Source organism: Macaca thibetana, chromosome 4 (genome assembly GCF_024542745.1).
Source record: "Macaca thibetana thibetana isolate TM-01 chromosome 4, ASM2454274v1, whole genome shotgun sequence".
NCBI lineage: Eukaryota > Metazoa > Chordata > Mammalia > Primates > Cercopithecidae > Macaca > Macaca thibetana.
The window spans coordinates 86,210,763-86,227,507 of NC_065581.1; positions in this window are offsets into that span (position 1 = coordinate 86,210,763).

Below are 16,745 nucleotides of genomic sequence, written 5' to 3' on the forward strand. Positions count from 1 at the left end.
CTTAGGGGAAGAGTTCTCACCAGGCCTCAGCTGCCTCCCTGTAGGGCAGGCTCGGAGCCTGCAGCCTGCCATGTCTGAGCCCTCCCCTGCAGTGGGCTCCCACACAGCCCGAGCTGCCCCCTGCTCCATGGCGCCCGGTCCCATCAACTGCCCGAGGGCTGAGTAGTGCAGGCGCGGCTCAGGACTGGCGGGCAGCTCTGCCTGCAGCCCTGGTGCAGGATCCACTTGGTGAAGCCAGCTGGGCTCCTGAGTCTAGTGGGGACTTGGAGAACTTTTATGTCTAGCTAAGGGATCATAAACACACCAATCAGCACTCTGTGTCTAGCTCAGGGTTTGTAAATACACCAATCAGCACTCTGTGTCTAGCTCAAGGTTTGTAAATATACCAATCAGTACTCTGTGTCTAGCTCAAGATTTGTAAATACACCAATCAGTACTCTGCGTCTAGCTCAAGGTTTGTAAATACACCAATTGGTACTCTGTATCTATCTAACCTGGTGGGGACTTGGAGAACTTCTCCATCTAGCACTCTGCATCTAGCGCAAGGATTGTAAGCATACCAATCAGCCCTCTGTCAAAACGGACCAATCAGCTCTCTGTAAAATGGACCAATCAGCTCTCTGTAAAATAGACCAATCAGCTCTCTGTAAAATGGACCAATCAGCAGGATGTGGGTGGGGTCAGATAAGGGAATAAAAGCAGGCTGCCTCAGCTATAGGTGGCAACCCAGTGGGGTCCCCTTCCACACAGGTGGAGGGTTTATTCTTTTACTCTTTGCAATAAATATTGCTGCTGCTCACTCTTTGGGTCCATGCTGCCTGTAAGAGCTGTAACACTCACCGCGAAGGTCTGCAGCTTCACCCCTGTCAGCGAGACCACAAACCCACCAGAAGGAAGAAGCTCCAGACACGTCTGAATGTCTGAAGGAACAAACTCCGGACACACCATCTTTAAGAACTGTAACTCTCACCGCAAGTGTCCGCGGCTGCATTCTTGAAGTCAGCGAGACCAAGAACCCACCAATTCCGGACACAGAAGCATCAGTTACGCAACGAAAGCCTTGCCTTGAATGCCCTATTTGAGAATAATGTTAATTTAGTGAAGTGTGACAAGCCATTTTAAGGAATAAAGGTTGGCTGTACTTACGGAACCAATGCCTACAATGTCCTCTCAGGAAAACTGAGGTAGGTCCAGTTTATAGTGTCCAGTCTTACAGTTAGTAAGGAAAGTCACTTCCAGGCAAGTACTTGGGGATATTTTTCTGAAATGTCTAGAAGAAAGGGATTCACTCAAATCTATAGGTACTGCAGGTAAAATTTGGTGGAGTTTCTTGGGCTTGGTCTCCTAATTTTAGCAGGATAGAAAATAATAGACATGGCTGGGCATGGTAGCTCATGCCTGTAATCCTAGCTCTTTGGGAGGCCAGGGTGGGAAGATCACCTGAGGTCAGGAGTTCAAGACCAGCCTGGCCAATATGATGAAACCCTGTCCCTACTAAAAATACAAAAATTAGCCAGATGTGGTGGCATATGCCTGTAATCCCAGCTACTCAGGAGGCTGAGACAGGAGAATCGCTTGAACCTGGGAAGTGGAGGTTGCAGAGAGCTGAGATCGCACCACTGCACTCCAGTGTGGGCAACAAAGAGTGAAACTCCGTCCCCAAAAAAGGAAAGAATAGACACTTTTAAAAGTCCACTCTAAGATGCCTTATGATAACTTCTAGGCAGAAGCTAATTTGGAATCATTCAACACCGTATGACTCTAGGTTTTGCAAAGCAAACTTCGAAGGAGGCCTCTATGATGCATAACTCTCTTGATGCACTGTAGAAGTAGTTAGCCAAACCTAAGGAGCCCAGCCTTTTTTTGTGATCAAGAATAATCTTTAGAATTATATATGATAACAAGGAGAGGGAAGATGGTCAGGAAAAATTGTCAAACTTTGAAATGAGCAAAATAGATTACTGGGTGTTCTTTCAATAGAATGCTGAGCCTTGTCCAGCGGGACCTCCAGGGATTGTCTGATCCTATAGGGATGTATGCCTTTGATTGTCTTTAGGCTATTTTACAATTCTCTAATAGTAGATGTTAACACGTAGAAAACTGATAGTAACGCATATCTTTCCTGTCCATAACTATGCAAATTATTCCTTTTGTGCTGTGGAGAGTATAAATCTCTATAAATCAAGTCCTTATTTGAACCAGTTGTAACATCTTACTGGTCCCTTAACTAAATAATGAGTTAAATAAAATCTTCAATGTCTGTTCATTTTATAGTTATGTGAGAGTCATGATTATATCCTCTTATATGAATCATCCTTTAATGTACTTTCAATTAATAGATGTCAAAAACATTCAACATATAGAAATAAAGGCAGAATATGTGATGTCTCCCGAGGTCAATGTAAGCTAAGCATGGTTAGATACTTAAGTTGTAGTGACCTGCTGATTTAAAGACCAAATTGTCTAAAGGGAGATATTCTGGGGCTGAGTATATCAAAATGAACAGTACAATAAAGCATTAAATTGGGGAGGTAGAAAGGACATGGCTCCTAATGCCCAGATTGGAAAATATCTTTCTTTCTTGTTTAGAGGATCCTGGGCTAGCTCCAGGAGCCAGGAGGCTGGGCATAACCAAAGAGAGCAAACCAGAAGGCCTCAAACACGCATTTCCTACCCTCTCTTAGCTAAGCAGAGAGCTGGTTCAGCAGGTCCCCAGTTAGCTTGATGGCAGGACAGGTGGTACCAGCTGCTGAGCATTTGCAACAAGGCCACTTCCTCCACCCGGAAGTTCCTATGGCAGAACCTTGAGGGGAGGGGCCCTGTCTTAGAGCCCTTTCTGCTTTGGGCTCGAGCCAACCATGCATCCCTCTTTATGCTATCATGAGAGCTCAGAAAGCCATGACATTTCCTTACTTTGCTGCTTGTAAATGTTCTTAATCAACGTTATTTCCCACTAACAACGTGTGGCTCTAATGCGGACAGTATCTGTGCCTTTTTTATAGGACAAGGATGTAGGAGGGATCTGTAAAGAGGCCTGAGAGAACCAGTTAGGGCCAGCATCAGAGCATATTAAGGATCCAGACTGACTTAATGAACTATAACACTTCCAGACCAATTTTTAAAAATACTTTATTTTTTTTGAGACAGAGTTTTGTTCTTGTTGCCCAGGCTGGAGTGCAATGGCACGATCTCAGCTTACCGCAAACTCTTCCCCGCCGGATTCAGGTGATTCTCCTGCCTCAGCCTCCCAAGTAGCTGGGATTACAGGCATGCGCCACTAGGCTCGGCTAATTTTGTACTTTTAGTAGAGATGGGATTTCTCCATGTTGGTCAGGCTGGTCTCCAACTCCCAACCTTAGGTGATCTGCCTGCCTCAGCCTCCCGAATTGCTGGGATTACAGGCGTGAGCCACCGCACCTGGCCAAAAACACTATTTTTTGACAAAACTCTTCTTTTCCTTTATTAAGTATACCAGCCTTCTCTCTCTTATCACTCTCCTTTTTATTCCTCAGCCATCATGGCCTTCCCTGCAGCAATGCAGGGTCTCCAGGGCAATAATTTCATCAGCAGAGGAAGGACCAGGCAGTACTTAACTCCAGCTTATATTCTCATGGCCATCCAATGTCCCCTTGCCCCAAGCCCTCAGAGCCAACCCAACACCACACACAAGGCACTCACTGACTGATGGGTGAACTGCAGGCAGCACACCGAGCTGCTCCAGACAGTGGCTGCAGGTGCTCATCAGCTGTTTGCACGTGCTCATCAGCTGTTTGCACGTGCTCCCTGCAGCACATTTTCTAGCCACAGTCAGCCATCTGCATCCGTGGGCTTTACATCTGTAGATTCAACCAAGTACAGATAAAAAATATCTGGGGATAGAAAAACAATTAAAGAACACAAATTCAAAAAACTAATACAGTATAACAACTACTTGCTAGTATTTACATTGTATTAGATATTAGAAGTAATCTCGTTATTTCAAGTATACAGAAGAATGTGCGAAGGTTATATGCAAATACTACCCCATTTTATGAAAGGACTTAAGCATCCATGGATTTTGGAATCCTTGGGGTCCTGGAGCCAATCCCCTTGGTACTGAGGGATGACTGCACAAGTGCACCAATTTTGCTTCTGGCTCTGAGCTCAGTGCCTAAACACAATCTCCCAGCATTGGACTGGTCCTTTCCAGGTGGGGGATAAGGGACAATTAAAAAGGCAAAGGAAAGGAATTTGATGGAACAATGACCCGAAGAGCCATTTTTCAGTTCCTGATGCAGCTGCTTCTTTACTCACTATATTGCCGAGCCTACAATTTAAGCTGCTTGTAATGGAACCATGGAAAGATCAATAAAAAGATAGAATAGCATTTCTTTGTCATGGAACAGCTTAGAGGTGAGTGGTCCAGGCTGATGGGAATCTCCTCCAGGACGAAGTGCCCTTTGTCTTGTTGCCCTTTCTCAGGGTGTGGTCTTTGTGTACCTGGTTAAAGTTGGGCTGCCAGTAGGCAGAGAAGATATGAAAGGCAAGCAATTTCTATTTAGGCAAGTGACATAGGAGCTGCACTCATCACTTCAATTCACATTTCATTGGCAAGAAACTTGGCCTCGTAGTCACTCATAACTGTGAGGAGTCCAAGAAATGTAGTCTCTCGATGAGTCATCTTGTACCTAGCTAAAATTATATCACGATGAAAACAAAGAATAAATTTGGGGGAACAGTCAGCAATGTGCTGAACTCTCCAATTTTTCTTCCCATCCCAAGAGTCAAGTAGCAGTGACTTGGATCCCAAATTCGATTCCTGTCAACCCACTTTGCGGGGCTCCTTTTCCCCTTGGCCCACTGCATATCTGGAGCCAAACACTCAGATTAGTCAGAACATCCAAATAAAACAAAGAGGGGACAAAACATTAGTCAGACCATTAATACCAGTCCCGTCGGGAAGGCTGTGGTATTTATAGGGTGCTTCCAAAGGAACCACCCCCGTTCTGCATCTGCTCGTTTAATTCAGGTCAGATTCCTTGATCTCGAGGTTTTTTAATGCCCATCTGTAATGTGCTCTTTTTGTCATTTCCCTGTCTCTCCTTCCCTGCTGAGTTACCAATGCCATAAACCAGCTGGTGCTGGTGTCACTCTGAAAGCACTTTACTTATTAATTACGATGATGACAATAGGCTTTTTGGAGACTGCCCACCATCTATACTGAAATTTTCATGATTGATGAGAAATCTAGATGGACAGGAAGCCTCAATTAGCTTGAGTTAAATTTTTTTACAGTCTAAGTTTTGTGGTCTGAACACACCCAGCCCAGCCTTCCACAATGGCTCCAACCACAACTGTGGTGCCAAGGATCAATAGACCATTAAACTATGACCTTTTGATAGCAGAGTCTTAATTTTATCATATATATTATTTTGTCATCACAAGCATCATCGCAAACTTGATGTCTGACAGTGGGTAAAAATCAATGTCCTTGTCTAGATTGTTAAAAAATTTTTCATAGGTTTTTGGGGAACAGGTGGTATTTGGTTACATGAGTAAGTTCTTTAGTGGTAATTTGTGGGATTTCAGTGCACCCATCACCCAAACAATATACACTGAACCCAATTTGTAGTCTTTTTATCCCTCACCTCCCTCCCACCCTTTCCCCGAGTCCTCTAAGTCCGTTATGAAATTCTTATGTCTTTGCATCCTCATAGCTTAGCTCCCACTTATGAGCGAGAATATACAATGTTTGGTTTTCCATTCCTGAGTTACTTCACTTAGAATAATATTCTCCAGATCCATCCAGGTTGCTGTGAATGCCGTTAATTCATTCCTTTTTAGGGCTGAGTAGTATTCCATTGTATATATATATATGCCACAGTTTCTTTATCCACTCATTGATTATTGGGCATTTGGGCTGATTTCACATTTTTGCAACTGCTAATTGCACTGCTATAAACATGTGTGCACAAGTGTCTTTTTCATTTAATGACTTCTTTTCCTCTGGATAGATATTCAGTAGCAGGATTGCTGGATCAAATGGTAGTTCTACTTTTAGTTCTCTAAGGAATCTCCACACTGTTTTCCATAGTGGTTGTACTAATTTACATTCCCACCAGCAGTGTAGAAGTGTTTCCTTTTCACTGCATCCACACCAATATCTATGTATTTTGTTTGTTTGTCTGTTTTGTTTTGTTTTTGTTTTTGTTTTTTTGGTTTTTTTTTTTTTTATGGTCATTCTTGCAGGAGTAAGGTGGTATTGCATTGTGGGGTTTTGGGGTTTTTTTGAGACAGAGGTCTTGCTCTGTCACCAGGCTGGAGTGCAATGGCGCCATCTTAGCTCACTGCAACCTCTGCCTCCTGGGTTCAAGCCATTCTCCTGCCTCAGCCTCTCGAGTAGCTGGGACTACAGGCGTGTGCCACCATGCCCAGCAAAGTTTTGTATTTTTAGTAGAGATGGGGTTTCACCATGTTGGCCAGATGGTCTTGATCTCTTGACCTCGTGATCTGCCTGCCTCGGCCTCCCAAAGTGCTGGGATTACAGGCATGAGCCACCACGCCTGGCTGCCAGGGTTTTTGTTTTGTTTTGTTTTTTGAGATGGAGTCTTGCTCTGTCATGCAGGCTGGAGTGCAGTGGCATGATCTTGGCTCACTGCAACCTCAGCCTCCTGAGTTCAAGTGATTCTCCTACCTTAGCCTCCCAAGTAGTAGCTGGGATTACAGGTATGCATTATCATGCCCAGCTAATTTTTGTATTTTTAGTAGAGACAGGGTTTCACCATGTTAGCCAGGCTGGTCTCAAACTCCTAACCTCAGGTGATCTGCCTGCCTTGGCCTCCCAAAGTGCTGGGATTACAGGTGTGAGCCACCATGCCCTGCCCGCATTGTGGTTTTGATTTGCATTTCCCTGATCATTAGTGATGTTGAGCATTTTTTCATATGTTTGTTGGCCATTTGTATATCTTCTTTTGAGAATTGTCTATTCCTGTCTTTAGCCCACTGTTTGATGGAATTTTTTTTCTTGTAATTTGTTTGAGTTCGTTGTAGATTCTGGATATTAGTCCTTTGTCTGATGTATAGATTGTGAAGATTTTCTCCCACTCTGTGGGTTGTCTGTTTACTCTGCTGAGTGTTCCTTTTGCTGTGCAGAAGCTCTTTATTTTAAGTCCCACCTGTTTATCTTTGTTTTTGTCACATTTGCTTTTGGGTTCTTGGTCATGAAGTCTTTGCCTGAGCCAATATGTAGAAGAGTTTTTCCGATGTTTTCTTCTAGAATTTTTTTTTCCCCAAGACAGAGTCTTGCTCTGTTGCCCAGGCTGGAGTGCAGTGGCGTTATCTTGGCTTACTGCAACCTCCGCCTCCCGAGTTCAAGCGATTCTGCCGCCTCAGCCTCCTGAGTAGCTGGGATTACAGACACGCAACACCACACCCAGCTAATTTTTGTATTTTTAGTACAGATGGAGTTTCACCATGTCGGCCAGGCTAGTCTTGAACTCCTGACCTCATGATCCACGGGCCTCCCAAAGTGTTGGGATTATAGGCGACAGCCACCACGCCCAGCCATCTTCTAGAATTTTCAGTTTCAGGTCTTTAAGTCCCTGATACATTTTGAGTTGATTTTTGTGTAAGGTGAGAGATGAGGATCCAGTTTCATTCTCTTGCATGTGACTTGCCAATTATTCCAGCACCATTTGTTGGATAAGGTGTCCTTTCCCCACTTTATGTTTTTGTTTGCTTTTTCAAAGATCAGTTGGCTGTAAGTATTTGGGTTTATTTCTGGGTTCTCTATTCTGTTTCATTGGTCTATGTGCCTATTTTTATACTAGTACCATGCTGTTTTGGTGACTATGGTCTTATAATAATGTAGTTTGAAGTCAGGTAATGTGATGCCTCCAGATATGTTCTTTTTGCTTGGTCTTGCTTTGCACATGTGGGCTCCTATTTGGTTCCATATGAATTTTAGGATTGGTTTTTCTAGTTCTGTGAAGAATGATGGTGGTATTTTGATGGGATTTGCATTGAATTTGTAGATTGCTTTTGGCAGTATGGTCATTTTCACAATATTGATTCTACCCATCAATCAGCATGGGTTGTATTTCCGTTTGTTTGTACTGTCTATGATTTCTTTCAGTAGTGTTTTGTGGTTTGCCTTGTAGAGGTCTTTCACCTCCTTGGTTAGGTATATTCCTAAGTATTTTATTTTATTTTATTTTATTTTATTTTATTTTATTTTATTGCAGCTATTGTAAAAGGGGTTGAGTTCTTGATTTGATTCTCAGCTTGGTTGCTGTTGGTGTATAGCAGAGCTACTGATTTGTGCACATTAATTTTGTATCCTGAAACTTTGCTGAATTCACTTACCAGTTTTAGGAGCCTTTGGAGGAGTCTTTAGGGTTTTCTAGGTATACGATCATATCATCAGCAAACAGTGACAGTTTGACTTCCTCTTTACCGATTTGGATACCCTTTATTTCTTTCTCTTGTCTGATTGCTCTGGCTAGGACTTCCAGTACTATGTTGAATAGAAGTGGTGAGAGTGGGTATCCTTGTCTTGTTCCGGTTCTCAGAGGAATGCTTTCAACTTTTCCCCCATTCAGTATTTTGTTAGCTGTGGGTTTGTCATATATGGCTTTTATTACATTGAGGTATGTCCCTTGTATGCTGATTTTGCTGAGGGTTTTAATCATAAAGCAATGCTAGATTTTGTCAAGTGCTTTTTCTGCATCTATTGAGATGATCATGTGATTTTGTTTTTAATTCTATTTATGTGGTGTATGACATTTATTGAGTTGCATATGTTAAACCATCCCTGCATCCCTGGTATGATACCCACTTGTTTATGGTGGATTATCTTTTTGATATGCTGTTAGATTTGGTTAGCTAGTATTTTGTTAAGGATATTTGCATTTATGTTCATCAGGGACATTGGTGTGTAGTTTCCTTTTTTGTTATGTCCTTTCCTGGTTTTGATATTAGGGTGATACTGGCTTCATAGAATGATTTAGGGATTATTCCCTCTTTCTCTATCTTGTGGAGTAGTGTCAATAGGATTGGTACCAATTCTTCTTTGAATGTCTGGTAGAATTCAGCTGTGAATCCGTTTGGACCTGGACTTTTTTTTTGCTGGTATTTTTTAAAATTATCATTTCAATCCCCCTTCTTGTTATTGGTCTGTTCAGGGTTTCTAATTCTTCCAGATTTAAGCTAGGAGCGTTGTATCTTTCCAGGAATTTGTATGTCTCCTCTAGGTTTTCTAGTTTATGAATGTAAAGGTATTCATAGTAGCCTTGAATGATGTTTTGTATTTCTGTGGTATCAGTTGTAATATCTCCCATTTCATTTCTAATTGAGCTTATTTGGATCTTCTCTATTCTTTTCTTGGTTAATCTTGCTAATGGTCTATCAATTTTATTTATCTTGTCAAAGAATCAGCTTTTTGTTTCATTTATCTTTTGTATTTTTGTTTCCATTTCATTCAGTTCTGCTCTGATCTTGGTTATTTCTTTTCTTCTGCTGGGTTTGGGTTTGGTTTGTTCTTGTTTCTCTAATTCCTTGAGGGTGATTAAAGTGTCTATTTGTGCTCTTTCTGACTCTTTGATGTAGGCATTTAGGCTGTGAAGTTTCCTCTTACCACTGCCTTTGCTGTATCCCAGAGGTTTTAATAGGTTGTGTCACTATTATCATTCAGTTCAAAGAGTTTTAAATTTCCATTTTGATTTCCTTGTTGACCCAGTGATCATTCAGGAGCAGGTTATTTAATTTCCATGTATTTGCATGGTTTTGAAGGTTCCTTTTGAAGTTGATTTCCAATTTTATTCCACTGTAGTCTGACAGAGTACTTGATATAATTTCAATTTTCTTAAATTTGTTGAAAGTTGCTTTGTGATCTCTCATATAGTCTTATCTTGGAGAATGTTTCATGTGCTGATGAATAGAATGTATATTATGCAGTTGTTGGGTAGAATGTTCTGTAAATATCCGTTAAGCCCATTTGTTCTAGGATATAGTTTAAATCTATTGCTTCTTTGTTGAAGTCCCCCACTATTATTGTGTTGCTGTCTATCTCATTTCTTAGGTCTAGTAGTAATTGTTCTATAAATTTGGGAGCTCCAGTGTTAGGTGCATATATATTTAGAATTGTGATATTTTCTTGTTGGACAAGGCTGTTTATCATTATGTGATGTCCCTCTTTGTCTTTTTTAACTGCTGTTGCTTTAAAGTTTGTTTTGTCTGATATAAGAATAGCTATTCCTGCTTGCTTTTGATGTCAATTTGCATGAAATATCTTTTTACACCCCTTTACCTTAAGTATATGTGAGTCCTTATGTGTTAAGTGAGGCTTTTTTTTTTTTTTTTTTTTTTTTTTTGAGACAGAGTCTCACTCTGTCATCCAGGCTGGAGTGGAGTGCAGTAGCACGATCTCAGTTCACTGCAACCTCTGCCTCCCGGGTTCCAGCGATTCTCCTGCCTCAGCCTCCTGAGTAGCTGGGATTACAGGTACCTGCCACTACACTGGCTAATTTTTGTATTTTTAGTAGAGATGAGGTTTCACCATGTTGGTCAGACTGGTCTCAAACTCCTGGCCTGTGATCCACCCACCTCGGCCTCCAAAGTGTTGGGATTAAGGCATGAGCACGTGAGGCTCTTGTAGGCAGCAAATACTTGGTTGATGAAGTTTTATCCATTCTGCAATTCTGTATCTTTTAAATGGAGCCTTTAGGCCATTTATATTCAGTTAGTATTGACATGTGAACTACTCTTTTATTCATTGTGCTATTTGTTGCCTGAATACCTTGGTTTATTTATTTTTATATTTATTGTATTTTTGTTTTACAAGTCCTGTGAGATTCATGCTTTAAAGAGGTTCTGTTTTGATGTGTTTCCAGGATTTGTTTCAATATTTAGAGCTCCTTTTAGCAGTTCTTATAGTGCTGGCTTGGTAGTGGTGAATTCTCTCAGCATTTGTTTGTCTGAAAAAGACTGTCTCTTTCCTTAATTTATGAAGCTTAGTTTCACTGGATACAAAAATTCTTGGCTGATAATTGTTTTGTTTAAGGAGGCTGAAGATAGGGCCCCAATCCATTCTAGCTTGTAGAGTTTTGCTGAGAAATCTGCTGTTAATCTGATAGGCTTTCCTTTATAGGTTACCTGGTGCTTCTGCCTCACAGCTCTTAAGATTCTTTCCCTCATCTTGACTTTAGACAACCTAATGACTGTGTGCCTCTGCAATGATCTTTCTGTGATGAATTTCCTAGGTGTTCTTGAACTTCTTGTATTTGGATGTCTAGATCTATAGCAAGGCCAGGGAAGTTCTCCTCAATTATTTCCCCAAATATGTTCTCAAAACTTTTAGATTTCTCTTTATCCTCAGGAATGTCAATTATTCTCAGATTTGGTCATTTAACATAATCCCAAGCTTCTTGGAGGCCTTTGTTCATTTTTTAACATTTTTTTTGCTTTGTCTTCATTGGATTGGGTTATTTCGAAAACATTGTCTTTGAGCTCTGACGTTCGTTCTTCTGCTTGTTCAATTCTATTGCTGAGGCTCTTCAGGGCATTTCTCTAAGTGTGTCCTTTATTTCCTGATTGTGATTTTTTTTATTTGTGCTATCCACTTCACTGAAGATTTCTCCCCTCATATTTTGTATCATCCTTTTGATTTTCTTAAGTTGGACTTCACCTTTCTCTGGTGCCTCCTTGATTAGCTTAATAATCAATCTTCTGAATTCTTTTTCTGGCAATTTAGGGATTTCTTCTTGTTTTGGATCCTCCCCTATACTGCCATAGCTAATGCTCTCTTGAAAGTTCCACCTCCTGGCAGGAGGCCAACCAGCACAAAACTACAACTACAACTAAGGACTCTCAGAGTCCATTTCACTCCCCTGCCACCTCCAGTGGAGCAGGTTCTGGTATCCACAGCTGAGAGACCTGGTGGGCTAGTGTGATTTTTTTTTAGGGGGGTGTTAAAGAACCTTGTTTTGTCATATTACCAGAATTGTTTTTCTGGTTCCTTCTTATTTTGGTAGCCTCTGTCAAAGGAAGATTTGAGGCTCAAGACTGCTGTTCAGATTCTTTTGTCCCACGGGGTGCTCCTTTGCTGTAGCACTCTCCCCCTTTTCCTACAGATGTGGCTTCCTCAGAGCAGAACTGTAGAGATTGTTATTCTCTTCTGAATCTAGCCACCCAGCAGGGCTACGAGGCTCTGGGCTGGTACTGGGAGTGTCTGCACAGAGTCCTGTGATGTGAACTGCCTTCAGGTCTCTCAGCCATGGATACCAGAACCTGCTCCATTGGAGGTGCCAGGGGAGTGAAATGGACTCTGAGAGTCCTTAGTGGTAGTTGTAGTTTTGTGCTGGTTGGCCTCCTGCCAGGAGGTGGAACTTTCAAGAGAGCATTAGCTACGGCAGTATAGGGGAGGATCAGGTGATGGGTGAGGCCCTGGAACTCCTGAGAGAATATAACCTTTGTCTTTGGCTTCCAGGCTGGGAGGGAAGGCCCATTGGGAAGGGTAGGGTTAGGCATGTCTGAGCTCAGACTCTCCTTGGACGAGGCTTGCTGTGGCTGCTGTGGGAGATGGGGGTGTGCTTCCCAGGTCAATGGAGTTATGTTCTCAGGAGGATTATGGCTGCCTCTGCTGTGTCATGCAGGTTGTCAGGGAAGCAGGGGAAAGCCAGCAGTTATAGGTCTCACCCAGCTCCTGTGCAACCCAAAAGGCTGGTCTCACTCCCACCATGCCCCCACTCCAATAGCACCGAGTTTGTTTCTAGGAAATGGGTGAGCAGGGCTAAGAACTTGCCCCAGGGTACCAGTCTCCTGGCTGAGAAAGCAAACAGGGCTTTCATGCCTCCCTGCCTGTGGAGTCTGCACACCGGATTTATGCCCTCCCCCAAGTTCTGGCCAGGAAACTTCATGTTTGGTTGGAATTGTTATAAAGTTCAGCAGGAGTTTTCCTTCTCCCTGTGGTATTTTCCCAGTTCCTCTGGCAGTCCTCCCCAAGGACCCCTGTGAGACAAGGCAGAAATGGCTTCCCTGGGACCCAGAGAGCCCACAGGGCTTTTCCTACTGCTTCCTCTACCCTTGTATTTTGTTTGGCTCCCTAAATTGTCTCAGCTCCAGATAAAGTCAAATCCTTTTTCTGTGATCTGGACCTTCAGGTTCCCCAGTGAGGTTGTGTGTTTGTGGGTGGACAATTCCCCTTTCCCATTTTCTCAGTATGGGCACTTGCCGTATTTGGGATCTCTCCTAGGTCTTGCAAGAGCAATCCACTTCCTTCAAAAGGTCCGTGGATTCTCTCAGTTTTACTGGTATATTCTTGCAGTAGATCTTGGAACAAAATTTCACAGTGCAAGTCTCCACAGGCTGCTCTGTCTGTCCAAGTGAGAGCTGCAATGTGATCCTGCCTCCTATCCACCATTTTCTTCCAGATATCTTCCATGTCTAGATTTTTTTTTCTTTTTTTTTTTTTTTTTACATGTGGCAGTCCACTTATTCCAGCACCATTTGTTGGAAAAAAACCTATCCTTTCTCCACTGAATTGCCTTTGATCCTTTATCAAAGATCAGTTGAATATATTTGTGTCTATTTCTAGGTTCCCTATTTCCTTCTCCCTGTGGTATTTTTCCCAGTTCCTTTGCCAGCCCTCCCCAAGGACCCCTGTGAGACAAGGCAGAAATGGCTATTAATCTATTGTCTACTCTTTTACCAATACTACACTGTCTTAATTACTGTACTTTATAACAAGTCTTTAAGTTGAGTAGTGTATGTAGTCCAATTTTGTTCTTCTTCGTTGATATTGTATTGACCATTCTATTTTTTTGTTTTTGTACAAATGTTAGAATCTGTCAATATTCACAAAGTAACTCACTGAGACTTCGATTGGAATTGCAATGAATCTATAGATAAAGTTGGGAAGAACTGACATCTTAAAAATATTGAGTCTTTCTATCCATAAAAATCGAACATCTCTCCATTTATTTAGACTTTTTTTATTTATTTTGCTACTCAAATAAGTGAATTAATAAATACTGCCACTAAGACTTCATGTTTGGAATTATTTGTGTAATGTTAAGAGCCTGAGTCACATCATAGAATTTTCATATTTTCAATATTCTCTTCTAATGAATAAAGATGCCAACTTAACATTTTTGAGCACCTACCTCCAGTAGATAACTTGAATAAGTCTACTTCTCCAACTATGTTGCCACCACTCTCATCCAGCCCCCATCAACTCTCCCCTTGACCACTGCAATAGCTTCCTAAAAGCTTCAACTCCAAGTCCACCCTTTTTTATTTATTTATTTTTATGTTTTGAGGCAGAGTCCAGGCTGGAGTGCAGTGGTGTGATCACCGCTCACTGCAGCCTCGATCTCCTGGGCTTAAGCAATTCTCCCACTTCAGCCTCCTGAGTAGCCGGGACTACAAACATGCACCTTCATGCCCAGCTAATTTGTTATATTTTTTGTAGAGACAGGGTCTCCCTATGTTGCCGAAGTTGGTCTTGAATTCCTAGTCTCAAGCAATCCTCCCACTTTGACCTCTCAAAGTGCTAGGATTACAGACATGAGCCACCGCACCTGGCCACCAAATCCACCCTTGATCCCAGTGCCAGTTATCCACTTATTTGCTCTTATCCTCAAGCCCAGCTTTCTTTGCCCTACTGTACAGTACTTGAGCTGACTCTGTAAACCACATTTCTACTTTGTCAGTCAATACAATGCATTTTTTTAAGTGGCAGGAAGGGGCACAGTGTGCAGCTATTTCCTGTGGTGTTCTTCAAGGCAGCTGAGGTCCTTATGGTTCCAGCAAGCAGCCCCCTGCAAGTTTCTTCTTCCCCACAGTGGTGAATAGCGTGTTCCTGCAGGAGTCACAACTTCTCATCAGAGCATTGATCACAGACCTTGCAGGACCTCCTCTAGATTTCCAAGTTCCTTCCTTGTTCTTCTCTCAGCCCTAGAGGTGTTCTCTGCAGTTGCTCCCTCTTCTACACCTTTTAAAAGTTATCCACCTTGTGCATAGTTTACAACTATGCATCAAATGTTCCCTGTTGAAGTCACTCCATTGGTTTCTGCCTCTCCACTAGATCTTGACTAGGCTCCCTGTTTTATTCTCCCCAAAATGCACTCTTTATTTTATTCTCCAGAGAGTAGCCAGAGTGGATTATTTTTTAATTTGGGTCTCACTGATTAAGAGAATGAAAAATAGGCCCTAAGATGCATCAATCTCCATTCCCTGGTGATACATTTCTGTGGTTTCCCAATGCACTGGGAATAAAAGCTGAACTCTATCTTAGCCCCAAGGCCTCTACCCAACTTCCCAAATTTATCTGACTTTCTTTTCCTATCTCACAGTACTCCAGACACTGTGCTAGATGTAATGGTTTCCTGCTGGGATTGTTGGTTTAATGTGTCAACTTGGCTAGGTCATAGTACCCAGTTATTTAATCAAACACTAACCTAGATCTAGCTGTGAAGGTATTGTGTAGATGTGGTTAGCATCTACAATCAGTTGACTTTAGGTAGGAGGAGATTACCCTCAATTATGTGTGTGGGCCTTAGCCAATCAGTTCGAAAGCCTTAAACGCAACAAAACTGAGGTTTCCTGGGAGAGGAAATTCTGCCTTTAGACTACAACAACAACCCAAGAGTTGTAGCCTACTGGCCTGGACTGCAAATTTCACACTTGCCAGCCCCTATAATCACATAAGCAATTCCTTGAAATAAATAAGCAAATGAAGTAGGATATATAGTATGTATAATGTATATGATTTTATATACATATATATGCATACAACCTACATATGATACTATACCTGGACACCTCAAACTAGCCCTAGGGGCTTGCCTGGAGCTCTGCTCCCCACTTTGCTGGCCTGGCTTTGCTCATTCTTTAAATCTCAACCAGAGCTCTCCCTGACTGTTCTACCTAAGTAGATTTTACATCTGTTATTTGCTGTCACTTCAACTTGTTCTTTTCCTTTGAAGCATGTCTAAGTACTCTTTTATTGTTGATCTCCCCAATATTTTAATAATCAATGAGACATATTTATTTTACTCACCACTTAGAACCTTACCTGGCTTACAGTAGGTGTTCAATAAATATTTAATGAATGAATAAATTAACCTATCAAATGCCTAAAGCTTTTATTTCCTAAAAAGGAAATGCATAAATAAATTTAATTTTTTTCTGAATTTAATTCTGAAGTATTTTCAAAATATAGAAAACAATTTCAGATGTCCATATATTCATACATTTTAGGAAAAACTTCGACAAAGGTTGAAATAAAAAGTATTTCTGATTGTCATTGATTTAATTTTTAAAAACCCAATACCATAATTGCCCCAATTTTTCTCACCTTGAAAAGTTTATCTAAACGCAAACTGTTATGTGAAACTCATGTCCTCCATAAAATAACCTCTCCTGACCACAGTAGCTCACTGGGAGCTCTCTTTGTCCATGTACCAGTGGCATTTATTCTGTACCACATGACTTTAGGGTTTAATTTTCTGCTGCCTAAAATGGTTGGCTACTGTTTCACATATACCTTGTTAGTCCTCTTTCTCAAAGGACAATCTAAATGGCATCACTGTATCTTATTCATCTTTTTATTACAGTCAGCACCCAGCATAACACTTTGTACACTATTGGATGAAAAATTACATTTCTTTTTGAGTTCTTATTTCTCACCATGTTTTGTTTTTGAGATGGAGTTTCACTATTGTTACCCAGGCTGGAGTGCAATGGTACGATTTTGGCTCACTGCAACC